The sequence below is a fragment of the Callospermophilus lateralis genome, chromosome 10 (assembly GCF_048772815.1).
Source record: "Callospermophilus lateralis isolate mCalLat2 chromosome 10, mCalLat2.hap1, whole genome shotgun sequence".
NCBI lineage: Eukaryota > Metazoa > Chordata > Mammalia > Rodentia > Sciuridae > Callospermophilus > Callospermophilus lateralis.
This window is the reverse complement of record NC_135314.1, coordinates 65,958,660-65,968,589: the sequence shown is the minus strand read 5'-3', so window position 1 is coordinate 65,968,589 and position 9,930 is coordinate 65,958,660.

The following is a 9,930-nucleotide window of genomic DNA, read 5'->3' as shown; positions in this document are numbered from 1 at the left end:
GTTGCTGGCTTGGTTTTGTTTTTCTTATGTTCTGCCTTCAGTATCCAGGGCCTTTTACTTTCATTTTCTATTTAAAAATATATTCCTGAAATGGGTGGAGAGAGGATGGTTAACAGGAACAGGGGTGAATTTGTATTAAGGAAAATAACTGCTCATGTTCTAAAGCACATTAGGACAGCTATGGATGAGAGTAACTAATTGAATATTTCAAAAGAGCTTGCAGAGGAGATTTTGAATGTTCCCACACAAAGAAATGATATATGCCTAAGGTGATGGCTATGCCAGTTACCTAACCTGATCGCTATACATTGTATACATATACATAAATGTCACACTGAACACCATAAATACTATATGTCAATAAAGCTATGTTTAAAAGCATATTTGTTAATATTTTATTAGATAAGATTTGGGTTTAAAACTCTGACTAATAGTATCTTCTCACCATCTACTTAACTTCTGTCCAACTTTTGAAAAATATTAACTCTATTTTGAAAAGTTTTTCATCCTTCTCATATTTCTGTTTTTCATCTCATGTTCCTAATGACAAGGGCAATAACAGGGTAGAGGACCCCTACAATAAAGGTTAAGGACTTCTTTTACTTTTCTCTCAGTCCACTGAGAGAGCAGTTCTCCTAAAGCCTCCCCTTGAGTTACTCAGAATATCTCCATTTGTCTCAGGCCAAGGCAGGTCTTGGGGTGAGACAAGGGGGGCATCCTAGAGGCTGTTCTTGGAAGCATTCTTTCAAGGGAGTGTGGGATGGCACAGAAGGAAAAAATTTAATTGTCATGAGGTTGTAACAAAGACCTAGTCCCATCCGACAAAGTAACTTAGGAGCTAGGAAAGTCCTTCAAAATTATCCAAAATTGAGGCAAAGAATCAGGCCCTTGTTCTCCTGTCCTCATGCACCTACTACTTGCAGGCTGCTTGCAGGGAGGAGTCAGATTTTGGAAGGCAGTTCTCTTCAGATGAAGGAAATTCTTGAAGAAAGACTCGGCTACGGGACATCAAAGGGCAACTCAGGGCTGCTGCAGCTGCAGAAGAGCCACAGAAATGAACACTTCCGGCCTGATGCAGGGAGCTGGGCAACACTCCGCAGAATCCACTACAAGGCTTCAGTTTTCTCAGGCTGAAAGCAGGCTTTGTTTATTAAAATAACCTTTCTTCATATTTTTAGTGGGTTGAATGGTGGTCCTTCAAAGATATACGCAAGTCCCAATACCTGGAAATCGAATCTAATCTGGAAAAAGGATATTTGAAAGTATAAATAAGTAAAGAATATTTAGATGGGATCACCCTAGAAAAACAAGGAGGGCCCCAAATCCAATAACTAATATCCTTATTAGAGACAGAAGAGAGGACACAGGGAGAGGAGGAGGCCATTGAAGGCTGAAGTAGAGATTGGAGTCATACCGATTATACCCAGAAACCCATAGAGCCTGGGAACAGATTGTCTTCTGGAGTTTTGAGAGAGAGAGAGAGAGAGAGAGAGAGAGAGAGAGAGAGAGAGAGAGAGAAAGAGAGAGAGAAAGAGAGAGAGAGAGCGAGCAAGACAGAACTGTCCTGCCAACACATTGATTTGGGAAAGTAAATCTCCATGTGTAAAGTCACCAAATTTGGTGGTAAGTTATGATGGAACCCTAGAAAGCTCATACAACCATTTAATCTTTACATAAGGAATTTTAAAACCTTAGTAAAAAGGAGAGTGACATCAAGATATTTATGACCCCGACTACCTCTCTGAGGGGTTTTCAGGGCTTGGCAGTTACTTCTATACCTCCTGACAGGGGGCTTTCTCCTTGCAGCTATTGTCTCTGGTGGCCCTCTCCCAGGTCCCTAAGTCCTAGGGAGGAGACAGCTTCTCAGGGTGGATACCCCTTAAGAACTATGCCATCCCTGGTTGTTTCTCCTAAACCCAACATCTTTATCAATAAGCCCCACATTAAACTCAACACAATTATCCCTTTTGAGTACGCCTTCTGTTTCCTTCTAGGACTCGATTGGCATTTCAATCCTGGAATAATTTGGCTTCCAAGAAGTGATAACTTGAGTAAATTCTAAGCCACTAATGATCACAAAAGTCATATCGTGTTTATTCTTATGTTAATATCATGTGCCTAGATGTAAGAGATCTAGATTTTACAATGTGCATTTTCCGATAGTATATCATTAGGCCCTAAATTCTGTTTTCTGAGAAAAGTATCTTGTTATTGGTAGAGATAGGTTCGTTGTCATTATTTCTGTCTATTTTAATTGGTATTGAATTCCATGGCTCATACAACAAAGGTTCTTATTTTCTACAGTTGATTTGAGTATTTGGAAAACCAGTTATAAAATACCTTAAAATTTATATTCACTGTGTACAGGTACATATTATCTGCTCTTCCATGAGCTGCTAATTCCCTTGGTCTTACATATCTACAGGAGAACTGAAGGTCATAATTAGTGGCAGATCCAATGAGGGTCCTTGAACTACTCATACTTACCATGGGCAGTTTTCTTCTTGATAATGCTAAAATAATATCAGGAGAAGAGAGGTTCTTTATCTTTGTCTCTCCTCTATGCAATCCTAAAGACTGACATGTAGGAGGGTACCTGTATTCATTCATATGAACAGTGAAATGAAGGACTTATCTTATTTTTAGGATTCTTTCTGTTTTATTTCAATTTTGCAAACCTTGTACAATCAGTATGATTCAATTAATGGGAAACAATGTTAGAGTTTCACCACCAATTATTCAGATAATACCTATTATGTGCCTAATACCATTCTGGGAACTGGAGATAAAGCAGTAAGAAAACAGCCTTAGCATGCATTCCCTGTAACAGCACAGCCAAGATCAGGGCTCTCCTATGGTTACTTTGAGATACAGTCCCTAGAAACAGGTGTAAGGGACTGAAAAGAGCAAAACAGGGAAGGAGGGGGAGCAAAGCAGCTTATGCTAGGGCACATCAAGCAGCTTATACTAGGGCCAACTGTGCCTTGATCCTCTGGGCACTTCCTTAAGGAGCCATGTAGAATGCACCCTAGAATCTTCATCTGGGTCACAGAAATGGAAAATCCTGCTCGCCATGGGTCAAAGACTGCACAACAGGGTATTAGCTCTTGAGTGCATGTGTAGAACTGAAGGAGTGAAATGAAGCCAATGATTCAACCAATTGTGTATATTTAATAGAAGTCTCCATTAAAACCCCAAAGGGCCAGGTTCATGAAAATTCTGGATTGCTAACCTCTAGATTCCTAGGGGGTGACATTCCTAGAGAGGGTATGAAAGCTCTGAGCTCCTTCCCAGTTATGTTGCCCTATGCATCTCCTCCATCTGGCTCTTCATCTGTATCCATGTTATTATCCTTTATAATAAATGAGTAAATACAAGTAAACTAATTACCTGAATTCTATGAGCCACTCTTGCATGAAGAGGGGTTGCTTAGAAACACAGGTCACAACCTGGGGCTTAGAATGGCTTCTGAAGGAGAGGTACGGTAGTGTGGGATCTGATGCTGTCTCTAGGTGAACAGTGTAGAACTGCATTAAATTACAAGACACCCAGTGATTGTCCACTGAGGAACTGAAGAATTGCTTGGTGTGTGGGGAAATGTGTGAAATGTTGAATGTGCAAGAATAAAATGTGGGTTTTTTTTCCCTGTCTTTGTGGGTTGAGAGTAAGAATGAAAAGGCAAAAGAGGTGAATTTTACACAAAGCTTTTATTCTTTACAAGCTACATCCTAAAGGAAAGTGACACTGTAGCAATAAGAACACAAGAAACTTACCTTCTTTTAATGATAAGCACCAGGAAGAAAATGGAGTTGTTGGTGTCACCAAGACTCATGACAGGGCTCCTTTAGACAATCAGCAATCAGGAGATGATGACATTTGAAAGACCCCAGAACACATAGGTCTGTAAATGAGCATTCCAAGTAGAGAAAGTGCAAAGGTCCTGGGATTGGATGAACAGGGACAACTGACAGAGAGCAAAGAGGGTGCAGGTCCACGGAGAGCAAGGAGAGGTGGCCAGGGTCCATAAGGCAGCCAGGTCCTCCTAAACTGGATATGCTTTAAAAATGTGACAAAGGAGGCACATCTTGAAAATTTGCAGAGTTGACATTTGAGGTTTGCACATCCAACATGTAACTTTCAGGGTCCTGATGCATGTTCTTTGACATTTTACTTCACCAAGTTACACATTTGAATTGTGAATACCAGTGAATGGCTCCACTGGGGAGGAAGATTGGTTAATGGCCAAACACCTCAATTCTTTTTCTTTTTTCTTATTAATTTTTTTTGGTATAAATAACTCTGCCCTCAGGATCATTTCCCTTCACTGAGCAACAGATTTCTCATTGATAAAATAAGAGAATTGATTCTCCTAAAGTTACCTGGTTCCATAATTTAGTTAAAGCATGATACAGGTACTCCAAATGCCATGTAGATTCTACTCTCTCAGAAGCAACAAGCATGATTTTGTTCTTTTAAAAAAAGTAAAACACAACTTTGAGAATCTTCAGCTTGCTTAAGAGGTCTCTGTACCCCGTGTTTCCATCATTGCCTAGCTCCCCTAGAATCCCAACGAGGTGCCAGGTAAATAGAGCAACTTTCCATTAAGCCAGCAGTGGTGGGAAATGGGAATAGAGAAGAATCAAGAAGAGAAGAGAACTGTTTGGAAGAATAAGTTGGATTCCTACCTTGTCTTTTCTGAGCAAAACTGAAGGAAATAATACATAACAAATAACAAGGAAAATAAAATAAAATTGGTGCCAAGTTATATAACATGAGATAGGGCTAATTCAATACTTTTAATTAAAAAAAAATAGCATGCCTGGTTCCACAAAAGTTGGTCATAATTCCTCCAGGCAACTCAATTTAAAAGGAAGCAAGAGATCAGACAAATAGGCAAACAGGAATTTCCCAAAATATATAGCATGTTTATTGTATATATGTTTATACATATAATAAATATATATTATATATGTTAACATATATAAATGTATGTATACGTTAGTATTGTTTCCTTAGTGAAACAGAGGTTCAGACTCGTTGAGCCAAATGTCATAGAAATACAAAGCACATACGCTTTCTAGATTGATTCTTACTTGTCAAGATACTGGAGGTCGGTGGGGGGCGGAGGGGGGCGCTGGGGTTTTGGCTTAGTGGTGTAGTGCTTACTTAGCACATGTGAGACACTGGGTTCGATCCTCAGCACCACATAAAAATAAGTAAGTAAAATAAAGGTGTAAAAAAAAGATACTAGAGGCCATTTGCATTTAATTTGGAGAATGGTTGGTTGTGATTGTTGAATGTTATGTAGCTCAATAAATTGCCTCCTCCTGTAAGAGGAGACTGAGCAGTAGTACAGAATTCTTCATAAGGAACTCTGTCATCATGAGCAAGACGCTCTTACCTTTCAGGGTCTTAGTTTCTTCATCTGTAAAATGACAGGCTCTGTCTATTCTCAATGATACACACAGTTTCTTCTCACTTCAGTATGCTGTAGGTCATGGCAGGAAATAGACAATCTCTCTGCAAACACGTTCATACCTCTGTTTTTGACTCTTTCACAAAAGAGGCAAATCTCAAAAAGGTTACATTTCTTATATATATAGTATAGAACCATAGTCTATGTGGATTAAAGTTGTGAATATGTAATGTAGTTAAGAATATTGTTGTAGCAAGTATACGAAAGGACCACACTGTGTGATTTTGCTTCATACTATGTGACCCATAAAATAAACTGAAACATGTCTCAGTTTTCCAAAGTGTTCTTTCTCCATTAGATATGAAGAGACATTCTAAATAAATATCAGTGCTTGGAAACCAGGTAGAATTTACAATTTTAATGTTTCTTTTAATTCTGGCTATATTATCTTAATTCTGGAAATATTAATGTTTTCTTAAGTATATTTATGAAAAGTTCAACATTATTAAGTTAGTGTTAAGTAAGCATTAGATTACCAGGATTTTGACTAAATCAAAATCTCTTTCTCTTCTCCCTTTTGCTCTCTTGGGCACTCTCTAGCTCTATCTATAGCTCTTTTCCCTCAAGAAACATTCGGAGTTTACTCACTATAATTGTTTGACTGGATTTTACAATTCTATTTCTCAAAGTAGAATAGGATGAAATTTTATATTTATCTTACTTATAAATAGTTTCTATATACCCATACAATAAAATATTATGTGATTATTTTTAAAGGAAGAAGTAAATCTTTGTTTTATAACATGTAAAGCATCTATAATATGTTATAAAGGAACAAAGTTCAGGTTAGTGTGCATGCGGTAAAAATCAGTTTTATACATATATATATGATGACATAAAAATCTAGAAAAATATACCTCGTATAAGTTGTGATAGTCTTTAAGTAGTTCGAATTCTGTTTTTTATTTTCTCTGTTATCACTTTAAAATGTTTTCTTGTAATGAGCAGATATTGAAGTAACTGAAAACACGCATTAAACTAAAATTAGTCTTTTGTGGATGGAATTAAGCCTGGCAGAAATAGTAGTAATAAAACAGATTACTCTGTAAGTCTCACAAAATTATTATTTTTTCATTACATAGCAATTCATAGAACTTATAAAAATTGAGTGAACATCAAAAGAAAAATCAAAACTCTAGGTTGATTATAATAGATTATCTTTCACTTCCACCCAAAGTCAATTGACAATTGCTACCCAAGAAGGACGGTTCTTCCAGCAGGAATCCAACTTGTTGGTTTTTCTTCGTCTAATTCTGAGGTGTGAACTGAAAAGCAGATTTCCATTCCATATCAAGGTGTACACCATACCTGTTATGATTTACATATGAAGTGTCCCACAAAAGTTCATGTGGGAGACAATGCAAGAAAGTGTTCAAAAGGAATGACTGGGTTATAGTAACCTTAGCCTAATCGTTGCATTGATCCCCTGATAAGGATTAATTGGGTGGTAACTGTAGGCAGGTAGAGTGTGGCTGGAGCAGATGGGTTATTAAGGGGTGAACCTTTGGGATACATATTTTGTCTGGAATCTCTCTCTCTCTCTCTCTCTCTCTCTCTCTCTCTCTCTCTCTCTCTCTTTCTCTCTCTCTCCTGGTTTCTTGTTATGAGCTGCTTTCCTCCTCCACACCCTTCTACCAGGAGGGTTCTGCTTCATCTTGGGCACAGAGCAAAGGAACTACCTGTCTATGGCCTGAAATTTTTAAGCACCAAATAAACTTTTCCTCCTCTAAAATTGTTCTTGTTAGGTTTCTTGGTCACAGTGAAGAAGCTAACTAAAACAATGCCCTACATCTATGTTCCATCCTGCCATGACACTTTACCATAATGACTGCCAATAAGGGGCTTTCTTTCTCAACTGCCTAGGGAAACATAAAACTCCTAACCGATCTTCTGCCTTCCTCTATTCTTTTCTCTCATTCAACTTACACATGTTTACCCAGTTCATCCTTTTAAAATGTTTCTTTCTGCTAAAGCAATGTTACGTTAGTTACTCTGATGCTGAAAACTCTATAGTAACTCTTCAACATGAAACAAAAAACCTCCATAATCTAAGCTTGCCTCTTGGACTTTTTATATACACCTTTCACTCCACCAGAGCAACCTACACACTGAATCAGCCTTGAACTTTAACCCTCCCGAGTGTTGGCTCTTCCAGTTTCCTCTGCCTGTAATGACTTAGCTTGTGGTTTCTACCAGGCTGACTTATATAATAAGGCCAAGTTCAGATTTGACACTTCAGATGTTCTTGGCCCACTCCATCCTATCTCCTCTTCTAAAGTCCTGTGCCATCTATTCACTTGGGTGGTCCTTTTTGCTGCTTGACTTCAGCACATAGATACTCTCCCCCCAGCTCAATGACAAGTGCCTTAGGAGCAAGGGCCAGCCATCTTTTATCATTTCTATGTTCGAATCACCTAGAGCTCTGCCTTTTCAATAATCCCTTAAAAGTTGACACTCAAAAATATTTTTAAAACATCTGAAACCTCAAGCATTGTGCTTTCTAAGCATTCTGGAAAACATGTATAGAAGTATAACATTCCATATTTTCATTTTTTTATGTAACTAGTCAAAGAATAAAATCCAAGCCATGTCAGTAATATCTGAGTTAACCACTATGGAAACTGCAAAAATAAGTTTAACTATTATTCAATTTCCTATTTCTGAAAATGTCCTTTTCTCATTGAGTGTGTTTAGATAGAGCATTTAAAAAGTTTGTCCAAAACACACAATCATGTCTTGCCGCTAGCAGAAATAATGTGTGTTCTTGCTTCCCTTTGTAAATAATTGAATTTGCCTCTGAAGTTCAAGAAGTTCAAAATTTCTTTTTGTGTATGAAACTGGCTGCTCTGTTTTCTTTTTATATGTAGCAGACTATAATATAAGGCAGAAGAAATGCTGTACAATTGGGATTTGGTGAGTAGGGAGGATAATAGAAAAGATTGACATGACTTCCATAGAAGAGTTATTTTTAAGTATAGAGAATGCCTGTCCCATGCTGAAAGGGCCCTTAGGAGGTTTTGCCAGGATTAAAAAGCAGTGGGGGCACTTCCCTTCACCTGGGGTAGTGGGGCTGGTCTGCAGGGCGTTGCTGCCACCTGCTGCATGTGAACAGCTATGGAGGGGCTGCCACATGGGTCTTGCAGCTGTAAAATGCCAGTCAATTAAGATTCTGTGGACATCTGAAATAGTTCTTCTTTAAGAGGCTAGGTGGATCCCAAAGGAAAATTAGCCAAATCTGATGTATTCAGGCTAGAAAAATTTCTAGACATAACAACCAGAATCAGGATATTTAAAACAGTTAGGGAGAGCAGATTTGCTCAGTAGCTTCTGAAAGAGTACGTCCAGTAACCCTACATTAATGAGAGGCCAGGATTCTATTAAAAGTGAGTCTGTAGCTATGGAAAATAAATGACAATTTCCCTTTCAGGAGTATTTAAAAAATTTTTTTTGGTCTTTTTTCTTTTGAAGTGGTGCTTCACTGTAATGCAATAAGAGATAGAAAACTTTTAAATACTGCAAAGGGTATCCTGAGAGAATTCATTAAATTTGGATTTTTATTGGGTTTCTAGTTAGGTAAATTCCCGCTTACTGTTGCAAATTGAGTGAGGTTACAGAATCCCTTCTCCAGGTCTTCACGTGTTCTAATCTAGTAGAAATACCAATTTAAAGATTAGGATCTTCTAGTTCACCTCCTGGCCTGTTTTTGCTGCTATGTTCACTTTGAGTTCCTGGTTTTTTCCAGAGGAAAAAAAGGTAGAGATAATGGCACCCAGAGGAGTTATGCTTTTTTCTTGCTCTTCATTCAAAGACTCTGAACTCTCTAACCCTCCTTGGAAAAAATCACTGTGAGCACAGCCTAACCCAATATCCCCATTGATCAGAATCTTGTAGGAAGATGGGAGATATTGAGAACACAGGTTAGGGTATCCCTAAAAATAAATAATTCTGTCTCTTGGTTTTTGTGGGTAACATTAGCTGAGTAGCAATGAGTAGGACATTTGTTGGGGCAAGTATTGGCAGTGGCAGCATTGACAGCTGGGATATCCAAGAAGATTGTCGCCATTGATTTTTGACATGCAAATTCTCTTCTCCTACCTAAAGTCTAACATCTGAATGATCAGGGTGATTCTTCATGTCAGCATCATCCATATTCCCTGCAAGCCTTTGTGAGAGATTATATATACACGGTGACAGGCTGGCCAAAACTATCTCCATTTGACCTCTATTTGAGAAACATAATAAGCCATCTAATCTGTTTTCAGTCTTGCTAGGTGGTGCCTATATTCCAGTAATGAGATTGGGGTCACCAAACATTGCACCTATCATATGGCTAGACAGAGATGCATAATTAGTTTACTATTTTTCTCTGTTCATGTCAGCCTACTCCATGGGCTTAATGTTGGAAAGTGAAGACAGTCAATTTGATCCCAAGATATTAAGCAAATACAACCATA